This window comes from Diabrotica virgifera, chromosome 4, assembly GCF_917563875.1.
Source record: "Diabrotica virgifera virgifera chromosome 4, PGI_DIABVI_V3a".
NCBI classification, from domain to species: Eukaryota; Metazoa; Arthropoda; class Insecta; order Coleoptera; family Chrysomelidae; genus Diabrotica; species Diabrotica virgifera.
The window spans coordinates 240,424,535-240,451,488 of record NC_065446.1 but is presented as its reverse complement, the minus strand read 5'-3'; the positions used below and the strand labels follow the sequence as shown (position 1 = coordinate 240,451,488).

The window sequence follows — 26,954 nt, the reverse complement described above, 5'->3', positions numbered from 1 at the left end:
AGAAATATTTTTATTAAAATAAGTAGCTCCGTGTTGTTTATACTACAATTTTTTACATTATTGTATAATGTTGTGAGCTCTGACTTTCACGCGCCTTGTTCTATCTGAAAATAAGCTAGCACTATCTGATAGCATTCTTAATTTTGTATTTATGATTTTATGGTTTGTATTTATATAGAGTGTTACTAAATAATAAATTTCAGGTCGAATGGTATGAATTTCTATACGAATTCTTTCCTTCAGTTCGTCGATATTATTATATGGTAGCATATATATTTTACAAACAAAATCCAGCGGTGTAAGGTCTGATGACTTAACTGGCCATTCTATAAAGTCTCTACTAACAATCGACTGATTTGGAAATATTTCGTTGAAATAAGTAGCTCCGTCTTGTTGATACTGCAAAGATTCATTTGGGATGTTCGGGTAGTATCTGGTACTATTTGCTGTATTAACTAGTCTATACATTTTGCACTAGAGAGCCGCACTAAAAATCAGGAATCGCGAAAATATCCACACATTTTGACGTTACGAATAAAAAAGAGTTTTTTCAACTTTTCAACGATTGTGACTATTGTTCTTTCGTTACTTAGTGCTTTGTAGTTTTGTGAGAAAGAGATTGCGATATTTACGACTTAATAGATAAAGGATATTTAGTTACTAAAGGTGAGACTCATTCGAAAATACGAAATTCTTTACGATATTGTATAATGCTATGAGCTCTTAATTTCACGTGCCTTGTTCTATCTGAAAATCAGCTAGCACTATCTGATAGCATTCAATAGTTTCTATTTATGATTCTATGGTTTGTATTTATTATATAGGGTGTTAGTAAATAATACATTTCAGGTCGAATGGCATGAATTCCTGTACGAATTCTTTCCTTCAGTTCGTCGATATTATTGTATGGTGGCATATATTTTCTCACAAAAAAATCCAGCGGGGTAAGGTCTGGTGACCTAGCTGGCTATTCTTTAAAGCCTCTACTTCCAATCGATTGATTTGGAAATATTTCGTTGAAATAAGAAGCTCAGTCTTGTTGATACTACAAAGCTTCATTTGGGATGTTCGGGTAGTATCTGGTACTATTTGCTGTATAAACGAGCCTAAATATTTTGCATTAGAGAGCGCACTAAAAATCAGCAATCTCGAAAATATCCAAGAATTCTGAACGTTACGAATAAGAAAAAAGTTTTTGATGATTTTTCGACGATTGCGACTGTTGTTCTTTCGGTAGTGAGTGCTTTGTAGTTTTGTGAGAAAAATATTGTGATATTACGACTTAATAGATAAAGGATATTCAGTTACTAAAGGTGAGACACAAAAAATAAGACATTCTTTACATTATTGTATAATGCTATGAGCTCTGACTTTCACGCGCCTGTTCTATCTGAAAATCAGCTAGCCACTATCTGATAGCATTCAATATCTATCTATGAGTTTGTATCTTTGATTCTATGGTTTGTATTTATTATATACTATAGGGTGTTAATATAATATATAGGGTGTTAGTAAATAACACATTTCAGGTTGAATGACATGAATTTCAGTACGAATTCTGTCCTTCAGTTCGTCGATATTATTGTAAGGTGGCATATATTTTCTCACAAAAAAATCCAGCGGGGTAAGGTCTGGTGACCTAGTTGGTCATTCTGTAAATCCTTTACTCCCAATCAATTTATTTAGAAATATTTTTATTAAAATAAGTAGCTCCGTGTTGTTTATACTACAATTTTTTACATTATTGTATAATGTTGTGAGCTCTGACTTTCACGCGCCTTGTTCTATCTGAAAATGAGCTAGCACTATCTGATAGCATTCTTAATTTTGTATTTATGATTTTATGGTTTGTATTTATATAGAGTGTTACTAAATAATAAATTTCAGGTCGAATGGCATGAATTTCTATACGAATTCTTTCCTTCAGTTCGTCGATATTATTGTATGGTAGCATATATATTTTACAAACAAAATTCAGCGGTGTAAGATTTGGTGACTTAGCTGGCCATTCTATAAAGTCTGTACTAACAATCGACTGATTTGGAAATATTTCGTTGAAATAAGTAGCTCCGTCTTGTTGATACTACAAAGCTTCATTTGGGATGTTCGGGTAGTATCTGGTACTATTTGCTGTATTAACTAGTCTATACATTTTGCACTAGAGAGCCGCACTAAAAATCAGGAATCGCGAAAATATCCACACATTTTGACGTTACGAATAAAAAAGAGTTTTTTCAACTTTTCAACGATTGTGACTATTGTTCTTTCGTTACTTAGTGCTTTGTAGTTTTGTGAGAAAGAGATTGCGATATTTACGACTTAATAGATAAAGGATATTTAGTTACTAAAGGTGAGACTCATAAAAAATACGAAATTCTTTACGATATTGTATAATGCTATGAGCTCTTAATTTCACGTGCCTTGTTCTATCTGAAAATCAGCTAGCACTATCTGATAGCATTCAATAGTTTGTATTTATGATTCTATGGTTTGTATTTATTATATAGGGTGTTAGTAAATAATACATTTCAGGTCGAATGGCATGAATTTCTGTACGAATTATTTCCTTCAGTTCGTCGATATTATTGTATGGTGGCATATATTTTCTCACAAAAAAATCCAGCGGGGTAAGGTCTGGTGACCTAGCTGGCTATTCTTTAAAGCCTCTACTTCCAATCGATTGATTTGGAAATATTTCGTTAAAATAAGAAGCTCAGTCTTGTTGATACTACAAAGCGTCATTTGGGATGTTCGGGTAGTATCTGGTACTATTTGCTGTATAAACGAGCCTAAATATTTTGCATTAGAGAGCGCACTAAAAATCAGCAATCTCGAAAATATCCAAGAATTCTGAAAGTTACGAATAAGAAAAAAGTTTTTGATGATTCTTCGACGATTGCGACTGTTGTTCTTTCGGTAGTGAGTGCTTTGTAGTTTTGTGAGAAAAATATTGTGATATTACGACTTAATAGATAAAGGATATTCAGTTACTAAAGGTGAGACACAAAAAATAAGACATTCTTTACATTATTGTATAATGCTATGAGCTCTGACTTTCACGCGCCTGTTCTATCTGAAAATCAGCTAGCCACTATCTGATAGCATTCAATATCTATCTATGAGTTTGTATCTTTGATTCTATGGTTTGTATTTATTATATACTATAAGGTGTTAATATAATATATATGGGGTGTTAGTAAATAACACATTTCAGGTTGAATGACATGAATTTCAGTACGAATTCTGTCCTTCAGTTCGTCGATATTATTGTAAGGTGGCATATATTTTCTCACAAAAAAATCCAGCGGGGTAAGGTATGGTGATCTAGTTGGTCATTCTGTAAATCCTCTACTCCCAATCAATTTATTTAGAAATATTTTTATTAAAATAAGTAGCTCCGTGTTGTTTATACTACAATTTTTTACATTATTGTATAATGTTGTGATCTCTGATTTTCACGCGTCTTGTTCTATCTGAAAATGAGCTAGCACTATCTGATAGCATTCTTAATTTTGTATTTATGATTTTATGGTTTGTATTTATATAGAGTGTTATTAAATAATAAATTTCAGGTCGAATGGCATGAATTTCTATACGAATTCTTTCCTTCAGTTCGTCGATATTATTGTATGGGTATGGTAGCATATTCTTCTTCTTAACGTGCCCTATCAAGTCCCCTTGACGTTGGCGATTAACATGGCGAAACTGTCTCTGTCTCGAGCTATTCTAAATAGGTGTTCTGCTTTCTTTATTCCTGTCCACTCCCGGATATTCTTCAACCAAGAGGCCTGCTTTCTACCAATTCCTCTGCGTCCTTCGATTTTACCCATCATAATAAGTTGAAGAATATTATACCGGTCTCCCCTTGTACGTGTCCAAAATAGGCCATCTTTCTATATTTGATGTTATCAAGCAGCTCGCGGGTAGCATTTGCTCTCTTAAGGACTGCCACATTTGTCAGCATAGCCGTCCATGGTATTTTCAGAATACGTCTGTGCAGCCACATTTTAAAGGCCTCCAAACGGTTAATGGTGGATATTTTTAATGTCCATGCTTCGACACCATACAAGAGGACTGACCAAATGTAGCATTTAATCATGCGCTTTCGAAGTTGAAGTTCCAAGGTATCATTACAGAAGAATGACCTCATTTTTAAAAATGTCGTGCGGGCTATCTCGATTCTACATTTTATCTCTTTATCTGGATCTAGTTGTTCAGTAATATGGCAACCAAGATATTTAAAACTGGGTACTCTTTGAATTATATGACCATCAACATATAAACGTGAATCTTGATGGGCCAAACGGCTAAATACCATGTATTTTGTTTTTGAACAGTTTATATTTAGGCCAAACTCTCTTCCCACTGTGTCAATGGCATTTAAAAGGTGTTGTAATCCATTCATATCATCACTTAAAATAACTGTATCGTCTGCATATCTGATTGTATTTATCAGAATTCCATTAACCTTCACACCCCATTCCAAATTATGCAGCGCTTCCTTAAATATTCTATCTGAATACAAATTGAACAACAGTGGTGACAGTATACAACCCTGTCTGACACCTCTTTGTATTTTGCATATTTCTGTTGATTTTCCATTTATGCAAGCTGTCGCTGTTTGACGCCAGAATAATTTAATTTTTCTATGATAGCATATGGTAGCATATATATTTTACAAACAAAATCCAGCGGTGTAAGGTCTGGTGACTTAGCTGGCCATTCTATAAAGTCTCTACTAACAATCGACTGATTTGGAAATATTTCGTTGAAATAAGAAGCTCAGTCTTGTTGATACTACAAAGCTTCATTTGGGATGTTCGGGTAGTATCTGGTACTATTTGCTGTATAAACGAGCCTAAATATTTTGCATTAGAGAGCGCACTAAAAATCAGCAATCTCGAAAATATCCAACAATTCTGAACGTTACGAATAAGAAAAAAGTTTTTGATGATTTTTCGACGATTGCGACTGTTGTTCTTTCGGTAGTGAGTGCTTTATAGTTTTGTGAGAAAAATATTGTGATATTACGACTTAATAGATAAAGGATATTCAGTTACTAACGGTGAGACACAAAAAATAAGACGTTCTTTACATTATTGTATAATGCTATGAGCTCTGACTTTCACGCGCCTGTTCTATCTGAAAATCAGCTAGCCACTATCTGATAGCATTCAATATCTATCTATGAGTTTGTATCTTTGATTCTATTTTTTGTATTTATTATATACTATAGGGTGTTAATATAATACATAGGGTGTTAGTAAATAACACATTTCAGGTTGAATGACATGAATTTCAGTACGAATTCTTTCCTTCAGTTCGTCGATATTATTGTATGGTAGCATATATATTTTACAAACAAAATTCAGCGGTGTAAGGTCTGGTGACTTAGCTGGCCATTCTATAAAGTCTGTACTGACAATCGACTGATTTGGAAATATTTCGTTGAAATAAGTAGCTCCGTCTTATTGATACTACAAAGCTTCATTTGGTACTATTCATCTGGTACTATTTGCTGTATTAACTAGTCTATACATTTTGCACTAGAGAGCCGCACTAAAAATCAGGAATCACGAAAATATCCACACATTTTGACGTTACGAATAAAAAAGAGTTTTTTCAACTTTTCAACGATTGTGACTATTGTTCTTTTGTTACTTAGTGCTTTGTAGTTTTGTGAAAAAGAGATTGCGATATTTACGACTTAATAGATAAAAGATATTTAGTTACTAAAGGTGAGACTCATAAAAAATACGAAATTCTTTACGATATTGTATAATGCTATGAGCTCTTAATTTCACGTGCCTTGTTCTATCTGAAAATCAGCTAGCACTATCTGATAGCATTCAATAGTTTGTATTTATGATTCTATGGTTTGTATTTATTATATAGGGTATTAGTGTGTTAGTAAATATTACATTTCAGGTCGAATGGCATGAATTTCTGTACGAATTCTTTCCTTCAGTTCGTCGATATTATTGTATGGTGACATATATTTTCTCACAAAAAAATCCAGCGGGGTAAGGTCTGGTGACCCACCTGGCCATTCTATAAAGTCTCTACTCCCAATAGATTGATTTGGAAATATTTCGTTGAAAAAAGTAGCTCAGTCTTGTTGATACTACCAAGTTTCATTTGGAATGTTTGGGTAGTATGTGGTACTGTTTGCTGTATTAACGAGTCTAAATATTTTGCACTAGAGAGCCGCACTAAAAATCAGGAATGGCGAAAATATCCATCAGTTGTGAACTTTACGAATAGAAAAGAGTTTTTCAACTTTTCGACCATTTCAACTATTGTTCTTTCGGTAGTGAGTGCTTTCTAGTTTTGTGAGAAAGATATTGTGATATTTACGACTTAATAGATAAAGGATATTCAGTTACTAAAGGTGAGAGTTATAAAGAATAAGAAATTCTTTACATTATTGTATAATGTCATGAGCTCTGACTTTCACGCGCCTTGTTCTATCTGAAAATAAGCTAGCACTATCTGATAGCATTCTTTATTTTGTAATCATGATCTTATGGTTTGCATTTATTATACAGGGTGATAGTAAATATATGCGATAAACTTCAAGGGTTCTATTCTATGAATTTACATACTAGTGATGTGCAATGGAAATATATCAAGCCATGATATTCTCGGAATATGCCAGTGAAACGAGAGAATGATAAGATGGGACACTTTAGTTTGAAAATTAATAAAGTCAAAAATTACTCTTCGAGTATTTGGTGACATTAGGAAATTTATAACCAACAATCAGGAGATAAGAGGGGGCATCAGAAAAGCTAGATCCACCTTCAACTGGATAGGAGTCTTCTTTAAGAGCCACCAGTGGCGTACCGATAGATCAGCGTGCCCTGGTTCCAGTGGGGATGCGGGCCCGCCCGCCCTATAAAAACACACATTGCATATCAAAAGTTTTTAACAAACATTAATAATAAATCATCGTAATATATGTCAAAAATATAATCATATGTTTTTTATAAATTGGATTGGAAAGACTGTAAGACTTGTACACACTTCTAAGTAGGTTAAACCGGCAAACGAGTGTATGTTCTCAAAAAAATTGATAGTGTGTAAAAAATGTTTTATTATCAGCTAAGTAATTTCAACACATAACGTGCCATCATCAGAGCTTCATCCTCTTATAAATTTTTTATAAAGACTCAAGCTAATTTATAGTTCATTTATTCACAGTTTTTGCTCCACATTTTAAAGAACCGCTTGAATTGACATGAAAGGCATACACAATATACACATAGCTAACATGTCAAACAAAAAAAAGTGATACCTATTGTGCCGATGTGTGCTTTTGTCTTGGGGGTAACTTTCACCCCTTCTTGGGGGTGAAAAACCTACGTTCAAGATAAGTCCAGAATTGGATAAACTGCCTAATTCTAAGCAACTTTAGTTCTATAGAGTTTTTTCACTAAGTCAATACTTTTCGAGTTATTTGTGAATGAAAATATTCATTTTTAAACAAAAAAAAACACGTTTTCGAATATTTCAAATATTGTTTCTTAATAAATTTTGTTTTCAAATTTTTTGATGAATAGGTACATATAAGTACCGTTTGGGTTGACATGAAAGGCATACACATTATACGCATAGCTAACATGTCAAACAAAAAAAAAGTGATACCTATTGTGCCGATGTGTGCTTTTGTCCAGGGGGTGAGTTTCACCCCTTCTTAGGGGTGAAAAACATACGTTCAAGATAAGTCCGGAATTGGATAAACTGACTAATTCTAAGTAACTTTAATTCTATAGTTTTTGATTCACTAACTCAATAGTTTTGAGCTATTTGTGAATGAATATGTTCATTTTTCAACAAAAAATAAGAATATTTCAGAATCAGAATTTTCGAATATTTCGAATATTATTTCTTAATAAATTTTGTTTTCAAATTTTTTGATGGATAGGTACATTCAAGTACCTACACCAAAACGAAAATAGATTAAGTAGTTACATTTCCTAGTGTGTACTTGTGTAGTTCAAAATATCCCCATCAGATTAAAAACAAAAGAAGCAAAACGCGCGTTAGCGGGCGGGGAACCGGGCCCTGGTTCCACGGAACCCGCGGAACCATGCTCTGTGCGCCACTGAGAGCCACAATCTCTCTTGGTGTAGAAGTAAGAATACTGCGATATTACGTCTTCTCTGTTTATTTTTATGGTGTTAAATTGTGGACCTTGAACGAATATATGTGCAGAAGATTGGAAGCATTTGAGATGTGGCTATATCGGAGAATACTTAAGATCCAGTGGACTGATCGAGTCACAAATGACGAGGTCTTCAGGAGAAGAAGTGAGAGGTACTGACCACCATTAAACCTCGAACGATACAATACTTCAGACACATTATCCGGATATGCCCTCTTACAAGCCATCCTGCAAAAGAAAAATATTTGGAAAGTGGGGTCCAGGAAGAAGAAGAACATCCTGGTTAAAGAACCTTTAAACCTGGTTTAACACAACATCTCTGCAACGTTTCCTCGCTCCTGCAGCTAAGATAAAGATTGCCATCCATGATCATCGCCACCATTCGTCACGGAAAGGCACATCAAGAAGTAGGAACCATACTTATTAATTTTCGAAAAAAATATATTAAAATGAAAAATGATTTTTGCTGTGTCTTGCCCATAATGCTGGTAATATGTGTAATAGGGTGGTGCGAAAAAAGTCAAGTTGATAATTCCGTATCGCTATAGTGCGGAAAAGTTGCAACTGGTAATTACAAGAAAAACAAAAAAGAATTATTCAAATCGGACTTTATCTTCCGATCCTGCAACTGACCTAAAATTATGAAAAAAATGAAATTTTACCTTTTTTTCAAAAATTTTTATTTACCCTTCGAGTACGTTTTATTTATCGCTATAGTAGCATTTATTTACACTTTGCACGGTTGAGTACTAAAAATAGTACATTATATACCGCGGGACTGAAGTAGTACATTTAATCCTGAAGGTAAAGTTTATGGCCCGACCGCAGGGAGGGCCATAATTTACCTGAAGGATTAAATGTACTTCAGTCGCAAGGTATATACGATACTTTTCGTACTTCCGGTATGATTTTATTAATTATTTCAATAATTTCAATCAGTTTTTTCTCTCTTCAACTCATTTAATAAACTGTCTTTAAAATAAGTTACCATAGTAACATTGCGTTGTGACAGTTATAATTTAGAAACATTGTCATTACTAGTGTCATTGTAAAGAAACATTGTTATTGATAATTATTGGTATCATGAGTGAAGAAGGTGTATCTGATATTGATAAAAGAGCAGCCGAAGTAGGTGAAGAATTGTTACCACCGAAATCTAGAAAACTATACGAGCAGCAGTACGATGCTTTTAAAAAGTGGTGCCGCTTAAAAAATGTGAGACAACCTACTGAAAATGCGCTGTTAGTCTACTTCGATGATAAATCAAAAGCGGTTTGTGCCTCAACTCTCTGGGCACATTACTCAATGCTGAAATCGGTTATTAACATTAGAGAAGATATTGATATAAGTAAATTTCCAAAATTATTAGCTTTTTTGAAGAGAAGAAATGAGGGATTTAAGCCAAAGAAGTCAAGAATTCTCACGTCTGAGCAGGTAGATCAGTTCTTACGGGAGGCTCCGGATGATAAATATTTAATGCTTAAGGTAAATTTGGAAATTTGTTTATATTCAGAAATTTTAAGAAATCAATTTTTTTGTAGGTTGCACTTATTTTGGGCGTTGCGGGAGCTTGTCGTGGAAAAGAGTTGGTTGATTTAGAAATCGACGATGTGAGAGATTTGGGCGATTCCTTCCTAATTGCGATTAGAAACACCAAAAATAAAATTGACCGAAATTTTGTGATCAAAAATTCAGAAAACAGTGCCATCAGTTTTGTGGCGATATTTCGGAAATATGTGGCATTGCGAAAGACAGGGACAACTCATTCAAAATTTTTTGTTCAATACATCAACAAAGAATGTACTACGCGAGTAGTAGGAAAAAACATGTTTGGTACAATTCCACGGCAAATAGCAGCTTTCTTGAAATTAGAAAATGCGACGTCTTATACGGGACATTGTTTTAGACGCACATCTGCGTCTTTGTTAGCTGATTCGGGAGCAACAATAGACGTGCTGAAGAGACATGGAGGATGGAAATCCTCCAACGTGGCCGAGGGATATATTGAATCGTCTATTAAAAATAAACAAAAAATTTCAGATAAAATATTTGGTCAAGTCGCCGATTCGTCCACTATAGTTATGCCACAGTCCTCATTCTCGCTTCCTGTTTCCGCAGGATCTTCGAAACAAACACCAGTTCAATATGAAAAGGACCTATCTGTTACTCGTCAGTTACCTGCTGCATTAACCCAGGAAAGACTGGTCAATATGACGAACTGTCACAATATTAATTTGAATATTAACGTTAATTACCATTCTAATTAATTATATTTTTCAATAAAATATCCCTTAAATTCGTTTGTTTGTGATTTAATCAGTCCGGGAGTTTCGTCAATATTTAATCCCGGAGGGATTAAATGTGACACTTTAGTACCTGTCACAAGGGAGTGAAGTTGTCACTTTAGGCCCGGAAGTACGAAAAATTGTTTTATGCATTTAATGGATATTTTCCGATCCCGCAAGGTCAATCAAAATCTATAAAAAATTGAAATTTTTGATGATTTTGAAAAATTAAAAAACATTTAGTTATCTCATTTTTTTGTTACATTGTGAAGCTCTTCGCTTGTTTATATATTGTATGACAATATTTAAACAACCCAGATCTCAAAACGAGGGGGTGGTTGCACTTCTAGCTCCACAAGCACCCTTGTCTCCAATCAACCAATGAGTGTGTGTTTTTTACATTATTTACAGTGCCGGCAAAAGAAATCTTTAAATTTTCAAATAAATCACCAAATTTGAAGACAATTTGCATGCGTTCTGTCTGCGCTTGGTGGGAGGGTAGGGGAGGGAGGATAGCGTACTTGCGACGGCAATTATCTGTAGTTTACGGACCACTTGGCTTATTTAGGGTATTCTGCGCGTTTGCACTGTAAACATTTGGCTTTGTGCGGGTAGCCGGTGTTAAACTTCGTCTAATTTACCGCGTAAAGTTTGAGATCGTCAAACTCTAAATTGAACTGACAAATATGGGTCGAAAGAAACTCACAAAAGAGGAGAAGGTTCATGCTTTAACATTACTGGAGAAAGGAGACTCTGTAATTACCGTAGCACGTGATATTGCTACATCAAGAGGGGCTATTTATCAACTGAAACGTTGCAGCCGAGCGTTTCAGTTGATAAATAGCCCCTCTTGATGTAGCAATATCACGTCCTACGGTAATTACAGAGTCTCCTTTCTCCAGTAATGTTAAAGCATGAACCTTCTCCTCTTTTGTGAGTTTCTTTCGACCCATATTGGTCAGTTCAATTTAGAATTTGACGATCTCAAACTTTATGCGGTGAATGAGACGAAGTTTAACACTGACTACGCGCACAAATCCAACTGTTTACAGTGCAAACGCGCAGAATACCCTAAATAAGCCAAACGGTCCGTAAACTACAGATAATTGCCGTCGCAAGTACGCTATCACTCTCCCCTACCCTCCCCTGCAAGCGCAGACAGAACGCATGCAAATTGTCTTCAAATTTGGTGATTTATTTGACAATGTAAAGATTTTTTTGCCGGCACTGTACATATGTACATTTCTTTTTTATCTGTTTGTGTCCAGCTCTCAAACACCAACTTTGCATTGTGATTTCTTGATATAATCTGGCAGCATGGACCTTGATTTAAGTGTTGTCTTGATGCATCCATCTCTTGATTGAGGCCCACATATATTAGCATTAGACGATGCTTCCGTGGCCAACTTTAGACACCGCTCATCAGTTGGCTTGTGGCAGGGATAATTTTGTACATACATTCCAGTCTGACATGTCGACCGATGTAATACAGGGAGTTATATCTTCATTTGAAACTCTTCGAGGAAGTGGTGGAGAAGATAGTTTTGCATCATTCCAGTCTATTATTTTAGTTTAGTCCTGTGCTTCAAAATTTCAAGTAGTAGGAAGCAAGGAAACACATTATAGAGAACTAGGGCCAAGAAGAGTGTTAAAAGCCGGACAGACTAAAGCCAAGGGCAAAAGTATTAGAAATTTCATCCCTCCCACTTTAAATTTTCAAGCACAGGACTACACTGAAATAATAGACTAGAATGTTACAAAACTGTCTTCTCTACCAGTTACTCGAAGAGTTTCAAATGAAGATATAACTTCTTGCATTACATCGAGAGACATGCCAGACTGGAATGTACAAAACTATCCCTGCCACATGCATGCTGACGAGCGCTGTCTAAAGTTGCCCACGGAAGCATCGTCTAATGCTAATGTATGTGGGCCCCAATCAACAGATGGATTCATCAGGAAAACATTTAAATCAAGGTCCATGCTGCCAGATTTTACCAAGAAATCACAATACAAAGTTTATGTTTCAGAACTGAATACAAACAGATAAAAAATAAATGTACTTATGTAAATAATGTAAAAAACACACACTCATTGGTTGGTTGGATAGAGGGGTGCGTGTGGAGCTAGAACAGCAACCACCCCCTCGTTGTGAGTCCTGGGTTGTTTAAATATTGTTATACAATATCTAAACAAGCGAAGAGTTTCACAATGTAACAGAAAAATAAGAACTAAATGTTTTTAATTTATCAAAATCATCAAAAATTTAAAATTTTTATAGATTTTGATTGACCTTGCGTGATCGGAAAATATTCGTTAAAGGCGTAAATCAATTTTTTCTACTACTCTACCATGCAAACTGTAAATAAATTTTAATATAGCGATAAATAAAACGTACACGAAGAATAAATAAAATTTTTTGGAAAAAAGGTAAAATTTCATTTTTTTCATAATCTTTAGGCCTGTTGCGGGATCGGAAGATAAAGTCCGATTTGAATAATTCTTTTTCTGTTTTTCTTGTAATTACCAATCGCAACTTTTCCGCACTATAGCGACACGTAATTATCAACTTGACTTTTTTCGCACCACCCTAATTGGTCCAAGAGCTGTGAGACATTTTTGAGTAGGTATTTTAGGCAAGCTGAAAATTTTTCAGGTGACTCTTCCATAATAGCCTAATACAAAAATGCCGGTCTGGCTGGAGGGTAGCGGTTATTTTCCCCAAAAATCCCCCCCAAAGTTAAAAAAAAGGTAAAAATTGTTATTACAAAAAATATCATTGACGTGACTTTAAAGTAAATTCAAATATTCAAATATTAGGAAAATAAACAAGCCAGGCGATTTGAGGGCGATTTTAGCTCTGCAAGATACTTGCATGGGCGTCCCAGGATTATTTTCAGGGGATGCATATTAACTTCAGAAGATTTTATCTGAATCTGTACATACTATTAACATGTATAAAATATACAACTATACATGCATAGCTATGTATATTCCTTCTGGACAGGGAGGTACAATTGTTATTTTGACAGGGTATTTTTTAATATTAAAAATAAATATTCTAAAAAAGGCAGCTTTTTGGTGAAATTTTCCAACTGCCATGTGATCAAACAAATTACGGGTTCATATAAATGAAAAGCGCTATAGGTAAGCAGCAGTGTGAGAAAGAGCGTATACCGATAGCTGTTTGCGTCCTCTGTTCTAGCGAAGTGAGTCCGTTCGCTCGAGAAAAATCACGTGACCTGGTGATACCCATGTTGTTGTGCCTCGAAACGTTAGAGTAATTGTTATATATTATAGTTTTTTAAGTAACTTTTCCTTAATTAAAGGAAAATAATACGTACTATACAATAGATTTTGCAAATATGATAGGAAATGACAAATTTATTATTATAAATATATAGGTAGAAAATTATAAAACTATAAACTAAATAAATTCTGTGTCCGAATCTTGTACTTCTTCTTCAAACTCCTCATCTGAGCTTAAATATTCATTCTTTTCTTCTTCGTCAGACTCCCCTCGAGACTCAGATTATTCTTCTACATGAACTGTAGATAGTTGTAATATGCATTTAGAATTTATTAAAAATTAATTACTGATTAATTAATTGATTTGCTACGTATTCTCTGTCATTTTGTACGGAGTCGAAGCCTGCACAACCACGGGCGCATCTGAAGAAAGACTTGCCATTGTTGAGATGTGGTGTTATCGAATAATGTAAAAAAATAATGTACACAACACGTAACAAACGCGGAAACATTAAGAAAGATGAAAATTAGACAAGAAATACTCAACACTATGAAGGAAAAAAATGAGCTACTTTGGTCATATACTAAGAAATAAAAAACCTGATGTGATTGGTTATATAAGGAAAAGTATTAAGTATTGGTTTTAAAAGAAAGAATACGTAGCAACTCAATTAATTAATCACTAATAATCTTTTAATTAACTCTAAATACATATTATAACTATTTACAGATTAGGTAGAAGACGAATCTGAGTCTTGAGGGGAGTCTAACAAAGAAAAAGAGAATGAATATTTAAGCTCAGATGAGGAGTTTGAAGAAGAAGTACAAGACACAGAATTAATTTAGTCTATAGTTTAATACTTTTCTACCTATATATTTATAATAATACATTTGTTTTTTTTTCTATCATATTTGCAAAATCTACAGTGATGAGCGCGCTAATAACCGGCAAAACAGCTCAAAAGATGGAAAACATAATACATCTCGAAACAAAAAGAGATGAAACTCTTTTTGTTTCGCAATGTGTTATGTTTTCAACCTTTTGAGCTATTTTGCCGGTTATTAGCTTGCTCATCACTGTATTGTATAGTACGTATTATTTTCCTTTAATTAAGAAAAAGTTACAACAACATGGTTATCGCTAGGTCACGTGATTTTTCTCGAGCGAACGGACTCGCTCAGTTAGAACAGAGGACGCAAACAGCTATCGGTATACGCTCTTTCTCACATTGGTGCTTACCTATAGCGCTTTTCATTTATATGCACCCGTAATTTGTTTGATCACATGGCAGTTGGAAAATTTCACCAAAAAAAACCTGTCTTTTTTAGAATATTTATTTTTAATATTAAAAAATATATATACACCGTTCTTAAGCGTCAACGCCCTTCGGTAGGGATCTATGGGGGAGTATCACCGAGCCGCAAGCCCTTATCCCTTGCCGTACTGCTCCCTCATAGGTCGATCAGATGCCCGCATATTCAGGTCTAAGCGCCAGATTCATATTTAGAATTTTATACTGACGCGTTAGCCTTTTTGTTTTCCGATGGCCTGGGCTGGGCTTGAACTCTCGTACCTCACGGCGAAGTGAAGTGCGGGTCAGCCGCTAGTCGCACTGAGCTATCCGATCGACTAATATTAAAAAATACCCTGTCAAAATAACAATTGCACCTCCCTGCCCGGAAGGAGTGTACATAGCTATGCATGTATAGTTGTATATTTTATACTCGTTAATAGTATGTACAGATTCAGATGAAATCTTGTGAAGTTCAGATGCATCCCCTGAAAATAATCCTGGGACGCCCATGCAAGTATCTTGCAGAGTTAAAATCGCCCTCAAATCGCCTGGTCTGTTTATTTTCTTTATATTTGAATATTTAAATTTACTTTAAAGTCACGTCAATGGTATTTTTTGTAATATCAATTTTTGCCCTTTTTTTAACTTTGGGGTGGATTTTTGGGGAAAATAACCGCTACCCTCCAGCCAGACCGGCATTTTTGTATTAGGCTATCATAGAAAAGTCACCTGAAAAATTTTCAGGTTGCCTAAAATACCTACTCAAAAATGTCTCACAGCTCTTATACTAAATGTGTAAGTCTCTGGGGTAAGATAAAGATTATAACACATGATAATTGTTTGGATCCGCAGAACTCGCAGACGTGGATGGTTTCGTCGTTATCATCGCCAATGTCTGCATAGCTATTATATACCATTTGATCACACAATTTATGCATTAGAGAGATATCACACAATTTAAGCCCTAAGTTAAAAGTTCCTTTATTACAGGATCTTTAAATAAAGAACAAATACAGGATATGTCTAATTAGAGTTATCGGAAACGCAGTTTTAAGGAATCTCTTATTTTGACAAATGACACATTTAAATATTTTTGTAAATATAAAAATAACCTATAAAATTCTATTTGTTGATAAAAATATAAATATAAGTGAAGTTAGACGCCTTTCTTTTCTTGTTTCTTCACATAATTTGACAAATTTGTCACATTTTTGACACGTTACGTCAAAATACAGGATCCTTTATTAAAAGATTTTTGTCCTCTATTTTTCCTTAAATACGGGCGGCCTGTATTTTACTACAGGACAAAAATAAAGGACCTGATACTGCGCTTGCGTATATGTATGTCAAAATAAAGGATCTTTTATTAAAGAACGATGTTAAATGGGGTTTCGATATCTCTCTATTCTCTCTTCAATGGAAATTAACTACAGGTCCATATAATACATACATTCTGATTTTTCTTTCCATTTTTTCCATTTTTTTCTTATTTATTGGGCATATGTTCGGATTTTTTTAACCTCTCTTGATTGGTTTTTGTAAAGGATTTTCCATGTCTACTTCCTCATTTTGTGGTGTGGTTTTAGATTTCTGTTTCTTCCGTGACTTATGAAGACCTATAGCAGTGGTGCCAGCCCTATAATTAGCAGGGAGGGCACCACACATTTAGTTTCTTTATTTTATCTCTCTTCTGGTTGTGGATGTTCGTACTCTTGACATTGTTTGCATTGTCGAATCAATTTTGGTTTTCTGAAAGTTTGTATGGTCATTTCATGTGTACAGTTTAAATAAGTTCATGTACTTTTTTCGTACTTTTTAGTAATTGGGTTACGTTTTGTATTTTATATCCCTTAATTTGTAGATCATCCCCCACGTCTTTAGCTTGACAAGTAGGATGCAGTTTCCTTGCAAACAAATTCAGCGGCCTATTTTGTTTATCTTCAAAAGAGTATCATTCAAGATCTGTGCCATTTAGTGTCTTTGTTAGATTTCTGTACCTATTTTTGTCATTAACATTAATTATTATATTTCCACTTGCTAGCATACTAGTTTGTTGATATTTACTTACCTGATAGGGTGTAGTGTCGTATTTTTCCAATATGTTTACAATGACTGGTGGTGGTTTACGTGCCTTTTGAGTATCTTCTGAATAATTCTTCTCTTTTGGTAGGAGAGGGGCTGAAATTTCTTTTTTTTTGCGTTTTGAACTTGAATCCATACGGTTTCTTGAACCCCGTTGCCTTAGAATAAATTGATTCGAATCTCAGTAAAAAAACTTAAAGAAACAAAACTGGTTTTTCTCTTCCGGGTCACAGTTATTTTTATTGTTCATATGTGCTTTTTGTTTTTACTCTTTGTTAAAATACATACTACGTTTTTTTTCTAATCAACACTAACTTATAAATGATAATGAGATATTTTTGAAGACCCACCATATAATTTTCATTTCTGTATTATTAATATCTAATACTTTTATCAAAAATAAGTAAAAGTGTACTTAATTTGTCATTAGAATCAATATAGCATTGAATATGGCATTCGACATTTATCACTCTAATAAAAACTCAAAATTCGCTTTGATACATTTTTTTTGGCAAGCTTCGCGATGTATTTATCTGTGCCCTGGCCTTGTTAAAAAATAATAAAAAATGATTATAAATAGAAGTCGAATTACACAAATATTGATTTTGGTACATTGGATGGATCGGAGTGGTGGAAGCTGCACAAGATTCTTTTAATAACGTCAATCAGGATAGTTTACTCAATATTTGTGGTTATTATAGGTATCAATTATTATTAAAAATATATGTTGTGTTAAAAAATACCATAAGCTTGCCAATAAGCATCATACTATATCCTACCATACTATAAGCACCAAAAAATGGTAACTTACAAATTCTAATAATTTGAGGATATTACTATATCATTACTACTGTGAAAGAAGAGAGAGATCTTCTTTGAGAATATGTTCTTGCCATTATCAAGTTTTTCGTTCCTATTTCCTATATTCCTGTTTTGTTATATACTGTACTTCTTTTGCCTCTTGGTAAAAGTGTCTTGTAGTTTTTGTCATATGTATGCCTCATTTCTTTTTTCTACGAGTCTTTTTTAAAATCGTCATGTCAGTTTTGTATTTTCTATTAGAACCCTCACCCTCCAGATATTCGGAGCAGTTTGTAAAAACGGAATATGGACATGTATAGTCCGTCCGCTATAACTTCCATGCGGTACGATTCATTTTCAATCAAATTAAGTCAAAACAGAAAGTGAAACGTACGCCGATGTGTGTAGTATATAGTATACAGTATACAAAATGTATATACACATCGACGTTCGTTTCAATTTATGTTTTGACTTACTTTGATTGAAAATGAATCGTACCGCATAGGAAAAGTTATAGCGGACGGACTATAGATATAACTTTGAACTCCAGAATATCTACAAGCATAAGATTGGTGGAATCCACTATAACCATAACCACTATAATCAGGCGAAACCATCTGTAGTTGAAGGACATGTAGTACGGGTACAACAGTGCACCCATTGGGTATGGGTAGACAGAGTAGATGAAGGCTGAAATGGATAGATGGGTAACACAGGATGCCGAGAAGATAGACGGAGAGGCAGCGCTGAAAAATCTCTTTGAATTTACTAAAGCTAGATTTTTCACAGTTGATTACTGTGAGTGTGTAGAGGAACATACTGCGGTCGGTCAAGCGAAACGTAGAACAGGGGTTACTGAGAGGGTATCAAAGTTGCTTTCCTACGAAGGTAATTAAATCCATTTACTAAGGATGAAAATCAGTGCACACATTCTAAATTAAATATAAATAAAAGTTATTATAGTCGGTCAGCTGTATGACGGGACAGAGCCGGTCGGTCGGCCCCAATAGTCGATTGAGGAAATGAAGCATTTGGGCTCGCAATTTTTTCGTCCAGCATGGATTTACTTGAAATTTTCACAGAAAGTAGGGAATAGTCCAAGGATAATTTTCTATATCATACCGCTATCATACGCTAAAACCTTGGGGGTGGTTGCCACGCCATCTCGGGGGTGGGAATTTTTTATTACATTTTAACCATGTAATTCGATGAAAACGGTGATTCTAAGAAAAAAATGTTTTTACATTTTCTTCGTAAAACTAATATTTTTCCAGTTATTCGCGCTTGAAAATAACAGTTTTTCGACGAATAAATCGACTTTTTTAGAGGGTTTTTTGAGAATACCTCGAAAAATATGCATTTAATCAAAAAAACTGTAGGTATCAAAATTGTATCATTTACTAACACAAATCAAACTCTTTTCCAATAATATCTTTAAGACCAATACAAACCGAGAGACGGCATGTTAAAGGTTAGCTTTTTTCGTCAAATGCATAATTTGAAATGTTCAAAGTCAAATAATGGGAAAAATTTTCATTTTTCGGGGAAAGCTTAAATAATTTTTTTCAAGTATACAATTAGACCTTAAAAAAAAATAATAAAAAGTTTCTAAAAGCAAATTAAGCGGCTTATAATAAAAAAAATGTCGGTATCTGCTTTTCTCTACGAAAAAAAAAAAAAAACAGTGAAAACAACCCCCTAACTACCTTCCTAATTCAAAATTGGTCTTCACCTTTCTGTAATTCCTTTTATATTTATATTATCAATACACTCAAGGAGTTTGACCTATGTATTTAAAATGCCTAATTTTGGAAAAATTGGAGTTCAAAGAAAAATTTTTACTTCAAAATATCTCCGAAAATACTGAATATACGAAAAAAATTATAAACTACTAAATTGTAGCTTTTTTAATGATTAAAATTACCCTGTATATATTTTCATTAGAGTGAATAGTTAGCCAGATATAGCTGTTTAAAACCTCTATTTACCAGCAAACACCCCCTTATTCGAGCCCTTTAAACCCACCCCAATTAAAAACTAAGGGATCTTACGGAATTTAATTTACACAGTCTTAAAGCTCTTTAAAAATCCTACAAAATTATTTTTGAAGAAATTTTTTATCGCCAAAAATATATAGAATATTTTTCGAAGTATTCTCAAAAAACTTTCTAAAAAGTCGATTTTTTCGTCGAAAAACTGTTATTTTCAAGTGCGAGTAATTCGAAAAATATTAAATGTTATGAAATAAGGAGTCTAATGCTCATAATCTTTTTGAAGGTTTTATTAACTACAGTTTGTGGGCGACCGGTTTCGGCGTTTACAATTTGTACGCCATCATCAGGCCCTTAGAAACTAAACAAAGCTAAAAATAAATGAAGCTGTGTCAAAATAAAGTTGCCCTAGGTTAAGTTATAGATGTTAGGTTTAACAATAGGTAATAGATAATTAATAAATAATAAAACACAGAAGGTGTCGGTGTGGTTATTATTTATTAATTATCTATTACCTATTGTTAAACCTAACACCTATAACTTAACCTAGGGCAACTGTATTTTGACACAGCTTAATTTTTTTTAGCTTTGTTCATTTTTCGATGGCCCTTCAAGGGCCTGACGATTGCGTACAAATTTTAAACGCCGAAACCGGTCGCCCACAAACTGTAGTTAATAAAACCTTCAAAAAGATTATGAGCATTAGACTCCTTATTTCATAACATTTCACAATGTGCTCATACCAGCAGCTAGTTCATCATTCGAAAAATATTAGTTTTACGAAAAAAATGCAAAAAACATTTTCTTATTACAATCACTTTTTCCATCAAATTACATGGTTAAAATGTAATAAAAAATTCCCACCCCCCGAGATGGGGTGGCAACCACCCCCAAGGTTTTAGCGTATGATAGCGGCTTGATATAGAAAATGATCCTTGGGCTATTCCCTACCTTCTGTGAAAATTTCAAGTAAATCCATGCTAGACGAAAAAATTGCGAGCCAAAATGATTCATTTCCTCAATCGACTATTGGGGCCGACCGACCGGCTCTGTCCCGTCATACAGCTGACCGACTATAATAACTTTTATTTATATTTAATTTAGAACGTGTGTACTGATTTTCAGCCTTAGTAAATGGATTTAATTACCTTCGTAGGAAAGCAACTTTGATACCCTCTCAGTAACGCCTGTTCTACGTTTCGCTTGACCGACTGCAGTATGTTTCTCTACACGCTCACAGTAATCAACTGTGAAAAATCTAGCTTTAGTAAATTCAAAGAGATTTTTCAGCGCTGCCTCTTGGTCTAAGATCGGTATTGTTAGCTGGAAATCGAAGCAAGGGACAGAATGTACGAAAAGTCATCGAAAAATACCGAAATAAATACTCACAAAGTATGGAATGTCAGAAAATGTATTAGAACACAGGAAATTGACAGTTCGAAGAACAGCAGTAAGTACTTGAGTTTTTTGAATAGTTGTCGTTGGGTAAACGTTATCCAGTATTGTTATACAGGGTGTTAGTAAATAAGTATGAAAAATTTTAAGGGCTAATTCTACATGAAAAAATAATACCAGTTTGCTCTTTAAACATATGTCCGCAAATACTTAGTTTCGGAGATACGGGGTGTTGAAATTTTTATTTCAAACTGCCAATTTATTTATTGCTCTAAGACCAGTTGTGCTATGAAAATGAAATTTACGAATTTTTTGACATACAATTTAGAGTTTTGCATTCATCATTGGCGCGCCTACGAGCAATGGTCTGAATTTTTTTAAAGAAAAAAATAGTACGCCACTGAGATATTTCGAGTTAAAAATTATTTTTAAATTTCACGTCTAATTTATAATAAAAAACCTTTCTTGCCTTTTTTTCATATGATGTACCGTTTTTATGCAGAGAAATAAAACATCCTGGCGCGTATTTCTCATTTCTTAATACATCATCAAGAACTATCCAATATAATAATACTAAACTAGAACAATAACAGAAAATATTACCAATAAGATTTCAACTAGGTGCAAAGCTGCAAGAAATGTTTAAAATGATCTCCTTTACAGATAACAGAAGAATTTTATATTCATCATTGGTGCGCGTACGGGTAATGGTCTGAATTTTTTGAAGAAAAAAATAGTACGCCACTGAGATATGTCAAACTAAAAATCATTTTTGAATTCCTCGTCCAATTTACGACAAAAAATCTTTCTTTCCTTTTTTTCATACGAGGCGCCGTTTTTATACAAAAACATCTTAACGCTTATCAAGTATTTGAGGTAGTTTCCATATTTTATGCATAGAAACTTAGTTCAAATACTTTGTAAACGTTAAGATGTTTAATTTTTTTTGCATAAAAACGGCGCCGCATATGAAAAAAATACAAGAAAGATTTTTTGTCGTCAATTGAACGAGGAATTCGAAAATGATTTTTAGTTTGACATATATCAGTGGCGTACTATTTTGTTCTTCAAAAAATTCAGACCATTACCCGTAAGCGCGCCAATGATGAATATAAAATTCTTCTTTTACCTGTAAAGGAGATCATTTTAAACATTTCTTGCAGCTTTGCACCTAGTTGAAATGGTATTAGTAATATTTTCTGTTATTGCTCTAGTTTAGTATTATTATATTGGATAGTTCTTGATGATGTATTAAGAAATGAAAAATATGCGCCAAGATGTTTTATTTTTCTGCATAAAAACGGTGAATCATATGAAAAAAAAGGCAAGAAAGGTTTTTTATCATAAATTAGACGTGGTATTTAAAAATAATTTCTAATTCAAAATATCTCAGTGGCGTACTATTTTTTTCTTTAAAATAATTCAGGCCGTTGCCCGTAGGCGCGCCAATGATGAATACAAAATTCTTAATTGTATGTCATAAAATTCGTAATAACTACCTCCTAAAACTCACCAAATTTGATTTTCATAGCGCAACTGGTCTTAGAGCAATAAATAAATTGGCAGTTTGAAATAAAAATTTCAACACCCCGTATCTCCGAAACTAAGCATTTGCGGACATTATGTTTATAGAGCAAACTGGCATTAATTTTTCATGTAGAATTAGCCCTTAGAATTTTTCATACTTATTTACTAACACCCTGTATATTTTGCTTTTTTTAAATTACGAATAAGTGTAGCAATATTTAAAATGTCATTAGTCATTACAATCGTTAAAAATGATACATTTTTGTAGTACATCTTGACAACTTAATCTAATCACTTTAATTAATGATAATTATCAGCAAATTGTTTAATTTTTCTTTGTTATTAGGATTACTTAAGATGTTTGTTTTTGTTCTGTAAACAAAAATATTGCTAATTTACATCTATGTTAGAAATTCAAAAGCTTAGATTACTGAAAAAAACATGTTTTGCAGCTAAAGAATGTGGTGATATCTAAATTTTCATAAGATAAAAAATAGTCTTAACTGGTCATTGACTTTAATAAGATATATTCGAGATATCCAAAGACCGGTAACAATTTTGGCAAATTTGTCTCTGTCTTAAGTCTTCATAAGCAAATATTTTGAGCCCAAGCTTCTCCCTAATTGTCCTAGGACAAATGTTTCTCTCTCTAAACCTGTATAAAAATTCAGTCTTTTTAAATTAATTTTTCTAACGGTAACGGTTAAAAACTTATTCTAATTGTTTTTAAGTAAGCAAAAAATCGACATGTTCTTGCAAAATAATTTTACACTATTTAAAATTACTTTTTGTCATTTTTTTTAATTGAGTGAATAGAATAAATGTTCTTCTTTCATACATTGTCCGAAGTATTACTGTAACCTCATCCTTTTCGGACATCTTGGATTTTAAAGCGCCCTATGTAACGCACAGCCAGCACAGCTGAATGTGACTGAATTTTTATGTTTGTGCATCACAGTGTTGCCATGCTGTTTTCTATATATTTCTTTCATAATTTCAATCAACGTTAAATGTACCTTCAAGAATAATAGAATAATAACATTTACTTCTCCGTCATTATACTAGGTATAATGACAAATGAGGTGTCAAATTAAAGCTTATAATCCAAGGATAGTACTAAAGGTAAGAAATTAGACCTAGGTTGTCTGTCCGTCTGTCTGTCTGACCGCGAATATAACTCCTCCGTCACTATACCAGGTAGAATGACAAATGAGGTGTCAAATGAAAGCTTATAATCCAAGGATGGTACTGAAGGTGAGAAATTTGACCTAGGTTGTCTGTCCGTCTGTCTTTCTAACCGCGAATATAACTCCTTCGTCACTATACCAGGTAGAATGACAAATGAGGTGTCAAATGAAAGCTTATAATACAAGGATCGTACTAAAGGTGAGAAATTTGACATAGGCTGTCTGTCCGTCCGACCGCGAGTATAACTCATCCGTCACTATACCAGGTAGAATGACAAATGAGGTGTCAACTGAAAGTTTATAATCCAAGGATAGTAGTAAAGGTGAGAAATTAGACCTAGGTTGTCTGTCCGTCTGTCTGTCTGTCCGCGAATATAACTCCTCCGTCACTAAACCAGGTCGGACGGACAGGCAGACAGACAGCCTATGTCAAACTTCTCATCTTTAGTACCATCCTTGGATTATAAGCTTTCATTTGACACCTCATTTGTCATTCTACCTGGTACAGTGACGAAGGAATCATATACGCGGTCGGACAGACAGACGGACAGACAGCCTAGGTTAAATTTCTCACCTTTAGTATCATCCTTGGATAAGCTTTCATTTGACACCTCATTTGTCATTCTACCTGGTATAATGACGGAGGAGTTGAGTTTGCAAACAGATAAACAAGACGGACGGACAGACGGACGTGGACAATTCAATGTTTTCACATTTTTTCAAAATTGGTGAAAACAACAACATAATAAACTTTACTTAATTGGTGTTTCAAAACTAATTACTTTTAACACATTAGGTACACAATATTACAAGGTTTCTAGCAAGTTAAACGTCACAATGATTTAAAATAATCAAGTAAAAACCTATGTATACATAACATATTAGAACATACCTAAAATACACAAAAATGATACATTTCACACACAAATATGATATCACAAAAAATTGTAACGTGATAGTATGAAAAAATAGAGGATACGGCAACGGTGTTACATGTGACGGTCGGACCGGGTCGGATTTAATGCCAATATCTACACAGACATATTAGGGTGCTTTAATATCCAAGATGTCCTAATTTTCTTACTTATAGTGTTACAAAAAAATGAATTTGGGATAAACAAATTAAATAACTTTTAAACTATTTGACCAATTGCTTTGAAATTTAAAATATAATTTAAGTACAAGAAGTCTCAGCATTCCGTGTAATAAGAAGGTTCTAATTTAATTTTTACAAATGTTATGAACATTTATGCAATCTCAAAATTTATGACCCATTTTGCAATTTTCTAAACAACAAATAAGGATGGACACATTCAGCGAACGCCATATTAAAGTTTTTTTATATGATTTATGAGTTTATTATTCTCAAATTTGTTTAGAATGCTTCATTTTTTAGTAATAGACAAAAAAGCGAAAATTTACCGTTTTTTGATCTTCATTTGTTTATAACCAGTGCTGTTTTTGTAACAATATAGGTTCCGGTACGCAATGTTCCGGGGGATCTAGCGAGTGTTCATAAGGGTAGTCCGCCCCGGCGAAATTTTTTTAAATTTAGCCTCAGTAAGGGCGTTTTGAAGCTATTTGGGAGCAAGAAAAAAATTCAGGAATTTTTCTATAACTTTGTTGTTTTTTTTTATTTTTTGTCTCAAGAGGTACCGGTACGGCGTACCGGCGCGTACCGTCACAAAAACAGCACTGTTTATAACTATGTATATCATCAAAATCGGCTGCAGGAAACATATATAGGTTATTAATATAGATGTCCATACTACTCAAAAAATTTTGTTTCGCCCTGGAGGGGGATGTGTCACGAGAAAGATCTTATTTCTCTGGACTAATTCTTTATCCGCAAGTTTATGCACTTAGAAAACTAATTATTATGAGAAGATTGAATTTACTGTTGCATCAAACAAAAATAAATATCCACACCTACACCAGACTAACCTCCGGCCGATATGTTGCGAGTTGCAATTTTCGAAAACGCCAAATCCTGTTTTATATATATTTTTTTGGAAAATTGAGTGATTCTCTCTAAAATTAGACCAAGTATTACTTCATTCACCACGCTCTGGCCAACTGTTGCCAGCTATCTTTAAATCTTATTCATAGAATGCGTATGTTTGTAGATGATGATGATAATAATAATTATAATTCAATTCAGACGGTTAATTATACGCAAAGGATTTTAAAAAGATTGTTTTGCAAAATAATTTTATTATGGTCTTTTTAACGAAAAACGTCTTTAAAAAACCAAAGAAAAAACGAAAAAAAAAACGAATACATCTGGAGAAGAACCAAGGTGACTGACGTCTTCGAAAGGAGAGCCAGACTAAAATGAAGTTGGACAGGACACAGGACTAGCTGCAGGTATGACCACCAAAAATGACCAGGTACTGACCACGGAGAGGTGAATGGCCAATTTTAGACATACTGTATGTTTTTGCCGGTGCTGAAAACGAAAATGAGATTTATTTTGAATTTCACGTGGGGGAACATTCTCAAAATCGCAATTTTACCCTAAAAATAAATGAAAATAAAAGCATGTTTTTTTGCGTTTACCTCGCTACAACTCTGATCCATTTTAATATTTTTTTCTGAAATTTTTACAGTATGTCTAACATTTCTGAAGACAACGGTATCTGTTTCAAACTTTAGTTCTTATTCTGATAAAGGTTATGAATTTTTCAAAGGAAAAGGTGCGGAGTTGTGCATTGCAAAGTTTAATCGCAAAACTTGAGTGACGAAATTTACAATTTAGCCTTTTAATCTGGTTTATGTTAAAATAGAGAGTACATACAAGGAAGTTTTCTGAAAATTTTTAGATCAAAATGTTTTATAGAAAAAAAAATAGTGCAACTTTTATTATCGACATTAGAAATTCCCAATATAACGCTTATTCTTCGAGATACTGACCTTGGGTGGTGACTGGCTAATTTTGGTCTTAGATTATGTTTTTGACGGTGGTGAAAACGAAA

General features: G+C 33.8%; 1 protein-coding gene across 7 annotated transcripts in view; it reads left to right on the top strand.

Moving 5' to 3' along the window:
- LOC114327244 (DNA ligase 1-like) overlaps window positions 1-26,954 on the top strand; it is a 143,351-nt gene that overhangs the window by 2,722 nt on the left and 113,675 nt on the right. Inside the window, exon 1 of one of the 7 annotated variants that reach the window (XM_050648827.1) lies at window positions 1,269-1,313. The exons of 4 other annotated variants lie outside the window; for them this stretch is intronic. The gene's annotated coding sequence lies outside the window, so the exon portion shown is untranslated. Of the gene's footprint in view, window positions 1-1,268; window positions 1,314-2,951; window positions 2,997-6,353; window positions 6,392-26,954 lie in introns of those variants that run through there. 2 more of the 7 variants (XM_050648826.1, XM_028275797.2) reach the window with 2 other exon arrangements.